An 11,787-nucleotide genomic window follows, 5' to 3' on the forward strand; every position below is an offset into this window, starting at 1 on the left:
CCTTGTCCTGGCCCCGCCCCTCCCTCCAGCCCCAGCCTGTTTAGCTCCCGCCCTTGTCTGCCATCATCACAATAAACCCACTCCCCCTGCCCAGGCACAGCCACCCACTCCTAGAACTGACTTGCTCCTGCCAGGGCTGGGGGCAGGCAGGCACGCCCAGAAGTGAGGGGCAAAGCCAGAGCTGACACGTAGGGGACGCAGGGGACGCAGGGCACGTGCCCCGTGCCAGCCCCAGTGCCGAGCCCCATCTCCACCGCCCTGTCCTGGCCCCACCCCCGTCCTGCATTAGCCTACTCCACTGACTTGCGAGAGAAGAGGCCATGTGCCCTCTCCACGTGGAGGCCCCACTGGGTACAAATGGCCAGGAGGAGACGCTCCCCCAGGCACCCAGTCTTTGGCTTGTCACCCCAGCAACCCATAGTCAGTGGGCACTACTAACCCACATGACTGACGAGGACAGCGAGGCTGGAAGATGGCATGTCACACGGCAGTGAGGATGGAGCCAGCATTTGAACCCAGGACCCGGCCCTGGGACCTCTGGGCCATGGAGGCTGTGAGCCGATGACCAGCCATGCGGTGCTGCCTCTCCGCCACCTCATCGGGACAGCACATTCATGTCAGGCGGCACTGGGTCCGGGGACAGACAGGTGGGGGGAGGGAAACGTGGGTGACCCCCGTTCTCCAATGCAGTAGGTCATTCATTCATTCGACAAACATCTGCTGAGCCCTTGCTAAAGGCAGACCCTGTGCTTGGGCTGGGCACAAGGTGGAGGTGTAGTCGAGACGGAGGGGCGTGGGCCAGATCCCAGCTCCGCCTCTCGCCGGTCATGTGGCCCGGCCAGGCCGCTTGCCTCCTTGTGCCTCAGTTTCCTCATCTGTAACGTGGGGAGAGCCACGCCTTCTTCACTGAGTCACCAAGATGACAGATAACAGGGAAAGTCTGGAGCCGAGTGGGAGGAGCTCAGCGAGCAGTCAGTTCCTGCTCTGTTATCACCATCGTTAGGCCTTCTGGGGGGACCCTCCAGCCCCCACCCCACCCCCAGGTGATGAGACACATCCGCAGGGAACCAGCATCGAGGCAGAGCGGCGGGCAGCCACGAAGTGTTATGGACGGTGAGGGGAAGGCAAGGCCACATGCAGCCAGGAGCCCCAGGCAGCTTCTGAGCACGGCCGGGTGGCTCTCGAGGCGGGTTTGGAAGGCGGGCGGTTTCCATCAGGGGCAGGGGGAGCACACTCCAGACGGGCAGAACGGCAGGCATGAGCCGGGGCCTGGAAGTGGGTGGCACCCAGCCCCGGGGTGGGGCAGCAGGCGGCCCGCTTGGCGAGCAGGTCAGAACACACAGGGCACCTGTGGGAAAGCTGGTCCTGGAGGCCTCCGAGGCCGGGCGCAAGCATCTGAGGTCACTTCCGGCAGTGGGCAGCCTGGCACCCCGGGCTCCCCGCCCATCCCCCAGCCGCGCCCTTGCCACGGAAAATCTGAGACCGTTTGGAACTGTTGCCGTCTGGAGACGGAGCCCCTCACAGACAAACTTCCACTTGGGCTCCCCTCTCCAGGGAAGGCACAAGGGCTCGGGATGGCCGAGGGTGCACGAGGGCCCCTCCGTTGCTAAGAGAGACTGGGAAGGCGGCACCCAGCCTGAGGCCTCGTTCCTGGAGACCACGTGGACCGCGGAGCGAGCACGGGGCCCAGAGCCCTGCAGGCCCGGCTGAAATGCGGGTGCTGAGCTGCTCTCGGCCTGGCCTCTGTCCCCTGCAGGTGTGCCAGAGGGCAGGGGTGCTCTGGGCCGGAGCAGGCAGAAGGGGAGCTGGCTGCGGGAGGGGCCCACAAACACACGGGCTCCTGGGTGGGAAATGCACATACTGCTTGTTATTTCTGCTTTTTGCTCTCCCCTCAAACTGGGGCTCTTTGGTGCAAATGATTCCACTGGACACCGCCCTGGACAGTGGTTGCCCCGTTTGGAGTGGCCGAGTCCAAGCTAACCATGGAAAAAAACCGCCCCCAGCCTTCCTGCCATGGGCTTCTGCAGCCAAAAATATTTATATAGCAATATCCATCTATTTACAATCTGGGATCTGAGAGGGTTTTGTTTTTTGTTTGGGGTGCCCCCCCCGAAGGATGCTTTTTAAGGTACTTGGGCCTCTTTCGTGAGCCTGTCTCGGCTCAGTCTTGTAAACAGTCTCTGGAATCTCTGGTGAATAATATTTTTAAAGGCCGGTGTCTGCCGGGCTGGGGCCCGTGAGGCTGGCGTCTGGGCAGACAGCTCCCAGCAGCTCCTGCGAAACCAAGGGGCACCTCGGCTGTTCCTGGTCTTTCCCCAAAGGAGGGTCCGTGTGATCCTGAGCTGGTGACCAGTGGGACCTCACAGGGGCCCTTGTCCCCAACAACCGTAGCAGCTTAGGCACTCTCAGGCTGTCCTCATGGGCAGGTAGCCTGTCTCTCTGTTCCCAAGCACACTGGCCCAGAGGACCCTTCCTCACCACCCCTGTGGCTCCTTTGGAGATGACACTTTCTGTCTCTAGTGACAGATGACTCACGCTGGGAGATGCGGCGAAACTCGGAGAGGCAAGGGGTTGCCTGAGACCACACCGCAAGGCCGGATGGAGCACCCCCAAGTCATGTCCTCGCCATCAGTCCAGGGCCCCGGGAAAAGTGCTGGTCCACACTCGGCCTCAGCAGAGAGAAGGGGGAAGGGCGGAGGAGGGGAGGAGAGGAGGGGGCAGGCCACGGTAGGTCAGGAACCATGAGACTCAGGCGCTCTGAGGGCAGGGTCGGGAGCCTAGTCCCCAAATTCCAGGGAGCCGAATGGCAGGGCGGGCAGACCAGCTCGGGCAAGCCAGGCCTGGGGCGAAAGGGCCGGAGAAGCACCAGACGAGAGCCAGTGGGGTTCCCTCCAGGGACCTCCAAAGAGATGCTCCCGCCAAACCCCACAGCCACCTAGAAGGAGTCACAGCTGCCTGGGGCCGCAGGCTGGCAGCCCAGGAGGCTGGGAGTGCTGGGAGGTTCACAGACTCCCGAGTCGGGAGAGGAGGACACTGGTGTCCCCCAGGGGCCTCTGGGCGCCAGGTCTGCCCCACGCCGCTGGCACCGTCTCCTCTGACACCACCCCAGCCCCGCAGACTCCTGTTTCCCCATCCCTCAGATGGATGCGCTGAGGCCGAGAGGAGCATGGCCAGCTCCAGGTCTGCAGTGGCTCCAGTGCGAGGTCACCACGGCGGAGGTTAATGGTCGGGCCCCCCGGGGCCGCCTCAGGACAGCCACCGGCCTTAGAGTCCTGCTTCGGGGAGCCGCTCCACCTCCCTGCCGCTCAGGCTGTGTGGAGGGTCAGCTGGACAGGAGGCCCAGGTCAGACCAGGGGCCAGAGAGAAGGGCCAGGCAGCGGACTTGGAAAACCGGTGACCAGGAGGGATGTGCCACAGCCCGGCTCATGCGGTCCTCTCTGAACCTCAGTCTCCTCTTCTACAAGATGGGAGAAAAGAGTCAGCTAATCACCGAGCCATTTGGGCACGAAAGAAGAATGCGTCAGCAGAGAAATCGATGTTAACGCACCACGGGAGCTGAGGAGGAGGGCTGAGGCCGAGAAGTCTAGCCTGGTGTGCGGGTCCCAGCCTCGGCCTGGCTCCGAAGATGGTCGGCCCCTCCCTGCCTCCCCTCCACCATGCCCCTCTCCAGATGCCGCCCATCGAGCGCGAAGAGAACGTTTTATCGGGGGCGTTTATTATCGATAATTGCTACATCGATCTTCTCCCGTGCACACACATATACATAAGAAGGATTGAGTATGCGGGGAGGGCCACCGTGCCCGGTCTCGCTGATGGAGTCACCTGCCCTCATAAAGAGAACAGGAAATGATTCGTAATATTTAGTTTGACAGACGTGATATGAACCATAATAACCTGTTAGGATTAAAAATATCCGTACGCCTGTGTCATCCACCGATGTGGTTTAAATATTGGACGTGTGGCCCCTGCAGGGGGGGAGAGGGGAGCGGTTAGGGACAGCGGCCGCAGACAGGAGCCCTTTACACTGAAGACTGAGAGAAGGAACAGCACTTTGCCTAAGGCTCCTTGGCACTTGCACCGAAAGAAACGTTACTTAAAATTGTGGCTTTCCCGCCCGCGGACTGCCCGTAAGTGGGCACAGGCCGCCGAGGACACTCTTCTGCGGCCCCCACGTCCGAGGAGGGCCTGGCCTGGCTGGGCTCCCAGCTGCCTCTCAGCATCCCACGAAGCTGCCATCCCCACCGAGGAGGCCCCGGCTGGGACCCCTGACCGCAGCCCGTCCCCGTGGGGTCACTCCCAGCTTAAAACCCTTTTATGCTCCCCGCTGTCCTCGGGATAAAGTTTGAACTCCTAGGAGGATCCACCAGGCCCTCCCTCCGCCCTGAGTCATCTCCTTCCTGTAAGCGCCCAGCCCCTCCCACGGCCACGCCCCCGCCCCAGGCCAGCAGGGTGGGGCTGCCGTTCTGTTCTGGACCAGCGTGCACACCTGTCCACTCCGCATTCCACTCGAGGGCCCAGCTCCCACGTGGCCCTCTCAGCAGCTCGCTGCCCCTCCCCTCGAAGCCTGGCTGGGGCTCTGTCCCTCCGCGATGTCCTTCTGCTTCCTTCGTGTTCCCACTGGCCCTCCAGCTCACCAAGGCCCGGGACCAGGGGCCCCAGGCTTTCCATTTCCCCGCCAGGGACATCGTGGAAGCTCAAAGTGTCCACTGACGGCGGGACAGAGGGACAACGCTTTCCAGGGCTCGTTCCTGCCAGCATGGCCCGGGGGAGGCCTCTCGGGGTGCCTGGCCACGCTGCGGTTCCCCATACTCAGAAAACAGCCTTTCCCTGCCAGGCCTCAGTTTACCAATCAGCGCGCCAAGTCCGTGGCCCCCGGGCCCATGGCCACGTGCTCAACCCCATGGACGTTTGCCTTGGAAAGGGCCCAGCCGGGGGTTTACCCTGCTCCTACATGACCCCGCCTCGCCCCACCCCACCTGGGACCCCAGCCCCGAGTCCCAGACCTCCTTTCAGGGGACTCCCTTCCCCAGGTTGCTGAATTACCGGCACGCGGTGACAACTGGCCTTTGTTTCTCCCACGACGAGGGTCCCGAGAGGACTGCTTCGGAGCTAAGGCACTCCCCAGAGGGAGGGGGGTGCTGGAAGTCGGGTGACCCAGGAGGAGCGCCCAGGCCCGCCTGCCCACAGCCGCAGGGCCCCTCCCGCCCGGGGCCCGGACGCCACCCTCACAGGCCGAGCAGCTCCGAGGACCCGAAGGAGGCGCGGCATGGGAAGCCACGGGCACGGACCTGCACTCCACCCCTTTTGGGGAGACCCCATTCCCCCTGGGGCCCCCAACATTCCCAGCCTCCCGCTTCGTAGCCATGGCAGCCATGCGGGGAGCTCCCGCCAGGCACCTGCACGGGTGACAACCCAGGCATGGCCCCCAGGGCGTCTCTGCGGGCAGCCCAACCGTCACCCTCGCCTGTCCCTGCTCTGGCCCCTCTGCCCTCACCCTCTCCCCAGAATGTGAAAATCAGGGTCCCCACCTTCTCACGGGTATGGAGGCACAGGAAGGGGAAATGGATCCCCGCCACACACACGCAGCCTGGACAGCCGCCTGGGAGCAGCAGGCCTCGAGTGGACTCACGGTCAAGGCCCTTTTCTCAGAGGCGTCTGGTGTGCCAGGGCAGGCGTCAGACTCACAGGGGCCACGCCCTGGTCGAGGCCCACTGGGGACCCCAGAGCCCGCCAGCTACCCCAACCTCTGAGGGGCTGGCTGGACCCCACGGAGTCACAGGGGCCGTGCATGTCAGGAAAGGAAGTCCGCCCCCAGTCACCTCGGCTGTGCGGGCAGCGATGGGAGCTGTGCCCTCACTGTCCCCCAGCGGTGACTCTGCTCGAAGCGGCTGCTGCTCGAAGTGTAGTTGTCGGGGGTTGTCTTATTTCTGAGAAAAAAAGTATTTGTTTCTTGTTTGATTTGTCCCAGGCTAATCATACCAACGCATCCACGCTAAACCCAGGCCAGGTGGCGGGAGTCGGGGTCCCGGGCTTTGAGGGGTCCCTCTCTGCCTGGGGCCAGGCCCCAGTCTCCGCTTCTGCAGCGGGGAGGTCGGGGGAGTGACAGGACTGACCCTGTGAGGCTCACGTGTGGGCAGAACCAGGCCATGTCGGCAAAGCCGCCAGCCCAGGCCTGCCCCGAGCAGCGCCAGTGAACAGCACAGCTAACAAACGGGGTGCACGAGGTCCGGGCACACCCCAGGCCCGTCGCCGCCGAGGCGTTCGGCCAGGAGTACGGAGCGCTCTGTGAACAGCGGACTTCCCCAGGGCAGGCCCCAGCATGGCCCGGCTGCAGCCACGTGGCAGAACTTTCCCGGTCGTCCTGGGGCTTCCGTGCTGCTCCCTGGCCGTCCGGGGCGCTGTGGCCTCTTGGAGGGAACGGGTCTGAGCAGATCCCGTCGTGGGAGGGCAGCTGGTAGGCCTCCCAGCGGGCCCTGGGGGCCACTCAGAGCAGGCTGGGGAGGGCACAGGTTCCTGCTGTCACGGGGCGGCCACGGGGACACCAGCAGAGAGGTAAGCTCTTGCCTTGCCAGTGCATACCAAATCACCAGTGGGCAGAGAGGATGAGCCCAGAGCGTGGGGGCCCTGGCTGTCCCCGCACCACATGGCCCACACTTGTGATCGGGCCGTCCCAAGGAGCTGGCTGGCCAGGCTGGCCCCAGGGGCTCCTGGATCGTGACCGCCCAGCTCACGTGGTCCAGAGAAACATTAGCCATCAGGAACCATTTCCCACCGAGAGCCCGCCCAGGGTTCCTTCCTGGGATGCGGACTCCGGGAGCGCGCCCCGTCTGTTCGGCCCGTCTGCCGGCGGGCCGTGGGGCGGGCCTATCCTCCCTCCCAACCTCGGTGTCTTCCTCTGTAAAATAAGCCCGCGCCTACGGGTGCCCTGGTCGCCCACGTCCCCGGAGCAGAGCAGGAACCATGGCTGAATCCGGGCCGGGTATACCCTGTCCAGCAGTGGGTCCTGAGGAAACAGGAACTCAGGTGGAGGTTCGGTGACAAAGGGGTTCAGTGAGGCCCGGCTGACAGCTGGAAATGTGGGGAACAGCCTCGACGGCCTTTGATGACGGCCTGCTAGACGCTGATGGATCCATCTCTAATAAAATCCACGCACGTGCTAAAAATAACACACTGCCAAGTGAAGAAGGATTCTGATTATAAATGCACGCACAGAAGCCTGCAGAGAAAGCCCCCCACTCGTTAACGGGGTGAGCTCTGGCGATGGAGAGGGGAGCGCTCCACACCCTCGCAATTCTCTTAGTTTTCTATAACGAGCCTTTATGACTTTTATAACCAGAAAAAAAGTAGGCTTCAGACGACCCGCCCGAAGCGCCTCTGAAACCTGACCCCTGGTGCCTGTAGCGAGCCCCAGCGTGGGTTCTGTCCCCCGTCTCCCCAGCTCAGAAGCCTCCAGCTGTGCCCCCACCCCGCCCCCGCCCCGTGTCCCCCGTGGGACAGCCTCACGGGCCTTGGAAGCCGGTGGTCACGTTTCTGGAGGCTTCTCCTCTCTTCTCTAGGCACCCTCCGCCCCTCCGCCCTCATTCTCGTCGCGGGGGGCTCCCGGCCCGCACCGTCAGCCGCGTCCCCCGGGCGGGCTGCGCTCCATCAGTGCTGGTCAAGGAGCATCCTGCGTATCCGCTGTACCGACAAGAATGTGCTCACCCTCCCTCGATCCGCTGCCAAGATATCCATCTGATCTGCCCACCTTGTCTCCGGGCCAGACGAGATTAATAATACACTTAATTTCACAAGCACAGAAGGTTGTGTCTAAATGGCCAAAATATTTGGACCACAGCACGACAAGTGAGCTCATTTCAGTGGTTTTAAAAGCTGACGCAGAAGCCACTTGGCTTTTGTTCCCAGCTGTCTGTTGCCAGCACAGCTGAATGGCTCGGCTCATCTAAAAGGCTGTGAGCCTCAGGACGGGGCCCTGGACCCCAGCGCCCACAAACGCCGCCTCCCGCAACAGGGCCTCACGAGGAGCAGCTGAGGGTGGAGAGGCAGGGGTCAGCGAGGAGGGGAACACGGGTCTCCAGACGGCCGGGGTACACCAGACATTCACCAGGCGGAGTGGGACAGCTCGTGACACCACAGAGTAAAAGGAGACGAGCGGTCAGGGACCCCCCGAAGGGGCCTGGGGCCCTCTGGCCAGGCGTTGGGGCACAGTGCCCAGGAGGGGCCTGGAGGTGGGGCCCGGTCAGGCCAGGGCACGGGGGAGGGCAAAGGTGGGAAGGTCAGACCGCAGGCGGGAGGCGGGGGCGTAGGGAGTAGGGTGCACTTGGGGTGCTCGGTGGGGAGCGACGGTCCTTCTCCTGAAGGTCAAAGTTCACAATGGCCCAGGTTTGGAAGGACCTCGGTCACCTGGCTAAGGTGCTGTTGATGGGGAAGCGAGGGCCGCAGGAGGGTCTGAGCCCAGAGGTCGCTGCCGCGGGTGACAGTAAGCCCGGGCGCTGCCGTTCACCGGGCACACGCCTGCGTCGTCACTCAGAGCCGCCGTCGGCTCCGTCTTGCAGGGGGAGCCAGGCTTCGAGGTGCCAGGCGACTTGCTTTGCCTTGTGGCTCTGCTAAGGCACAGCCCGGGAGCCTGGTTCTGAGGGAGCAGAGCTGGTCTCGCCTGACTGGAGGGGGGCGGGGGGGGACCGCTGCACGCACCCACCCCCGACTGCACCCCAGGTTCGCTCAGCTGCTGGGCCACACTGCCCTGTGCCTGAGGCCTCACCCCGCCCAGATGGCTCCCCGAGGCCTGGTGAGCAAAGCTGTCCCAGGCAAGACTCGGGGTGCCACCGTGACCCTCCTGGGGCTTTCCCCCCACCCCAGGGCACCCCATTTTCAGGGCCTCCCAGGCCTTCCAGCCCTCAGAAGCTTCTAGCAGAAGCCTCAGTCCTCCCTCAACTGCGAGCAGAGCAGCCTATTAGCGCCTCACGGTCGGTCCCGCCCGGCCCCAAGGCCACTGCCTCGGGAGCAGCTCTGTCTGCCAGCCACTGCACAGAGGGAGCTGAGCAAAGGACTAACAGGATCGCTGGGCCCTGTCACTCCCGCGATGATCCGCCTTCCCCCTCCCCCGACCACCAGCTGCTCCCCTGGCCTGCATTCGAAGCCCAGCTCACAGATAAGCTGGTGTCAGGCCTCCCCGAACCAGGCCAGCGGGCCAAGGTGCCTGGGCAGACGCCAGCTCTCTTGTGAGTCAGGCAGCCCTCTGCCCCAGTGTTGGGGGTCCCATGGGGTGGGGGTGCAGAGAGCTGGGCTGCTGAGCTGAATCTCGCTCTGCCAGCTCACATGTCCGCAGGGCCTGGGCCGACTTGCCTCTGTTCCCTCCGCCTTGAAGTGCGGGCCCCAGCACCTTCCCAGAAGGCCACCGTCGGCGTCAGAGGCGCGGTGTGCACGGTGCCAGGCACAGAGCGGGCGCACGACACACCCCCACATCATCGCTGTGGTTGGCCCCACGATGCCTACAAAGGGGCTAATTCTGCCCAAGCCTCGCGTCCCATCTCAGTGGGTCCGCTAACACACACTGCTGGGGGCGCGGCCAGGCTGCGGCCAGCCTCGACCGGCCCAAGGTGGCATCTGCAGGGCCCTTTCCGCTTCTCCTTCCAACACTAAACCCAAAGGCCGAGACCTCTGTGCCCGGGTCGCGCCTGTCTTCCAGGGCACTCCAGGCCGGTCCGGAGGGGCCGTGGCCCGGCTGTGGGGCGCGGGGCAGACCCTTCTCCAGGCCCGAGTTTCCTCACCTGTGTGGTGAGCAGTGGGAATAGCAACCCCCACCCGGGGCGGGTGTGCGCCCAGGGCAGTGGCACAGTGGACGCACAGCAAACACTCGAGACATTTTGCTTTACAAAAAGAACTTGGCTGGGCAAACGAAAACTCCAAGAAACACCCCGATTTGTCCACGTGGCCAAGGACACGTGCGCCCACCTCTGGGCCACCGCACTGGCTGGCCTGCCGTCCGTGCTAGGGTCCTTCAGGGGGAGGCACGCCCTCGGGAACAGAGGCCCCGGCCCCTGCCGGCCAGTGCTGCCCGCAAGAATGAGCAGACGCAGCACTGCTTACTCTCGGTCCCCGAATGATGCCACAGATGGTCACCAAGAGCATCCAGGGGCACCAGCGGCTCCTGTAGGTGTTAAAAAGATGCCTGCAACCCCCAGACAGGAAGCCGTGGCCTCTGCTGGGCTCCCCACACCCACGTCATCTGGCGCTTGGCTATATTTTTCTTTCCGAGCCCCCAAAATAAAACGCATGTTATTTGTGTTGCTTGTCTGATCAGAGAAGGCTTTGAACTTCACCCGTGGTGGGGGGACAGTTGTTCCCTGAGGGGGTGGGGTTCCATTAGAAGCTCATTCTGCAGTGGCCAAAAGCTGGGGGCCTCCAGGGAGGAAAAGAGGTTCAGAAAGGAACTCTTTGCCTCTGGAACATAGACGCCTTCTATTCTTACAGGTGGACCCATCCGGAGGCAGGAGGCACTGGCCGGCAGGGTCAGGCAGACCTAGCTTCAAATTCTGGCCCCAGCATTGTGGCTTTGGTCCAGTCCCTAAAACTCTGAGATACGCCCCCACAAACCCTCGTCTGTAAAATGGGTGGAGAAACCATGGTGTGGACGCTTCGAGCACAGAGCTGACTGCCCCTTCTCCTCTGGCCTGGGAACAGGACGGAGCAGGCGGGCTCCTGTTCCCTCAGGCAGCAAGCCAGGACGCCCACTGGCGCCCCCATTAGTGGGGCCTGGCAGGAGAAAGTGCCAGGCCCTGGTGGCACCCTCCAGCGTACCTTGTCCTCCAGAGCTGCCCTGCTCTCAAGGGGGCATGCTCGGGGCCACTGGGGGTGCCCCACTGGGCCCAGGGTAGGCCTCGGCTCGCACTGTGCTGGGCTCATCCCAGGCTCCTCTGCGGCCTCCCTCCTGTGACATTTGACAGCTCTATGAGCACCAGCTGCAAAACACACCTGCCTCCCTCAGCGCTATGAAGTCGGAGGGCTGAACCGCTCTTTGTCTGAAGCAGACCCCTTAGCAGGGCAAAGCGCAGGCAGGGGGCTTAGGTCTGTGGTGCCAAGCCACCTGCAGACACATGTTTACACAGCACGGGGCCGAGAACCAGAACCACTCAGACCCATTGGCTATTGTTGTGTTACTCGTGGCCCCCATGGTTAGGACCTCACGACAGCCACTTTGTTATCTCTCACGATCCTGTGGTCAGGATCCCCTCAGGGACCCCGCCGGGCAACCGTTTGCTCCGCGTGACCATGGCCGGGCTCCCTCGGTCTTCAGTGGGCAGCCCAGCTGGTCTCGAGAGTCTCAATGGCTGAACTCGCAAGTCCCAGCAGCACAACGAGAAGGCCAGGCTCGCCTGGGACCATTCCCCAGACTGCCCACCTGTGGCCTCTCTGGCAGGGTGACGTTGGGTAGTCGGACATCGTATGCTGTGGCTTAGGGGCCCCAGACGTCCTAAGAGGCTTGGGGAGGGGATGCTACCAGGCTCCACCTGACCTAGATGGAAGTCACGTGGTGCCGTGTCCACTGTGCGCTAACGGTTGAGCGAGCTGTGGAAGCGGCCAGATTTAAGGGGAGAGGAAGAAGACCTCGCCTCTGAGTCGGGAGTTCTCGCTGTGGAAGGCTGCGTCTGTGTCTGGCTGTCCAGTGAGCCTGTGACAAAGGCGTTTGACCACCTCTGTCACGTCCTCATTATCTTCCTTACCGTCATCGTCACCATCGTTATCATCATCATCAAAATTACCATAAGCATCACCATCACCACCACCACC

Source organism: Pteropus medius, unplaced genomic scaffold (assembly GCF_902729225.1).
Source record: "Pteropus medius unplaced genomic scaffold, Ma_sr-lr_union100, whole genome shotgun sequence".
NCBI lineage: Eukaryota > Metazoa > Chordata > Mammalia > Chiroptera > Pteropodidae > Pteropus > Pteropus medius.